Source organism: Ranitomeya variabilis, chromosome 4 (assembly GCF_051348905.1).
Source record: "Ranitomeya variabilis isolate aRanVar5 chromosome 4, aRanVar5.hap1, whole genome shotgun sequence".
Taxonomy (NCBI): domain Eukaryota; kingdom Metazoa; phylum Chordata; class Amphibia; order Anura; family Dendrobatidae; genus Ranitomeya; species Ranitomeya variabilis.
In genome coordinates, this window is record NC_135235.1 from 665,947,113 (window position 1) to 665,948,772 (window position 1,660).

The window sequence follows — 1,660 nt, forward strand, 5'->3', positions numbered from 1 at the left end:
GCTAAATGGACCAGCAGAGTCATTTCCGAGGTTCATTCCTCAGTGTTGGCAGGGCACCCGGGAATTTTTGGCACCAGAGATCTGGTGGCCAGTTCCTTTTGGTGGCCTTCCTTGTCAAGGGATGTGCGGTCATTTGTGCAGTCCTGTGGAACTTGTGCTCGAGCTAAGCCTTGCTGTTCTCGTGCCAGCGGGTTGCTCTTGCCCTTGCCTGTCCCGAAGAGACCTTGGACACACATCTCTATGGATTTCATTTCTGATCTTCCGGTGTCTCAGGGCATGTCTGTCATCTGGGTGATATGTGATCGTTTCTCCAAGATGGTCCATTTGGTTCCTTTGCCTAAGCTGCCCTCCTCTTCTGATCTGGTTCCTGTGTTCTTCCAGAACGTGGTTCGTTTGCACGGCATTCCTGAGAATATTGTGTCGGACAGAGGATCCCAGTTTGTTTCCAGGTTCTGGCGATCCTTTTGTGGTAGGATGGGCATTGATTTGTCGTTTTCGTCCGCTTTTCATCCCCAGACTAACGGACAAACGGAGCGAACTAATCAGACTCTGGAGGCTTATTTGAGGTGTTTTGTCTCTTCTGATCAGGATGATTGGGTGACCTTCTTGCCGTTGGCTGAATTTGCCCTTAATAATCGGGCTAGTTCCGCCACCTTGGTTTCGCCATTTTTCTGCAACTCTGGTTTCCATCCTCGTTTTTCCTCGGGACATGTGGAGCCTTCTGACTGTCCTGGGGTGGATTCTGTGGTGGATAGGTTGCAGCTGATCTGGAGTCATGTGGTGGACAACTTGAAGTTGTCACAGGAGAAGGCTCAGCGTTTTGCCAACCGCCGCCGCGGTGTGGGTCCCCGACTTCGCGTTGGGGATTTGGTATGGCTGTCTTCTCGATTTGTTCCTATGAAGGTCTCCTCTCCCAAATTTAAGCCTCGCTTCATTGGTCCTTACAAGATATTGGAAATCCTTAATCCTGTATCCTTTCGCCTGGATCTTCCGGTGTCGTTTGCCATTCACAACGTATTTCATAGGTCCTTGTTGCGGCGGTACGTTGTGCCTGTGGTCCCTTCTGCTGAGCCTCCTGCTCCGGTGTTGGTTGAGGGCGAGTTGGAGTACGTGGTGGAGAAGATCTTGGATTCTCGTCTCTCCAGGCGGAGGCTTCAGTACCTGGTCAAGTGGAAGGGCTATGGTCAGGAGGATAATTCCTGGGTGGTCGCCTCTGATGTGCATGCGGCCGATTTGGTTCGTGCCTTTCACACCGCTCATCCTGATCGCCCTGGTGGTCTTGGTGAGGGTTCGGTGACCCCTCACTAAGGGGGGGGGTACTGTTGTGAATTTACCTTTTTGGCTCCCTCTAGTGGTTACTAGTGATTTGACTCTGGGAATGTCTGCCATCCCTTGTATGCTCACCTGGGTCGTTAGGTCAGGGGTGTTGCTATATAAGCTCCCTGGACCTTCAGTTCAATGCCTGGCAACGTTGTAATCAGAGCTAATCTGTTGTGCTCTTGTCTACTGATCCTGGTTCCTGCTAGATTAAGCTAAGTCTGCTTTCTTGCTTTTTGCTATTTGTTTTTGTTTGCATTTTTTGTCCAGCTTGTACATAATCTGTATCCTAACCTTGCTGGAAGCTCTAGGGAGGCTGGAGTTCTCCCCCCGGGCCGTTAGA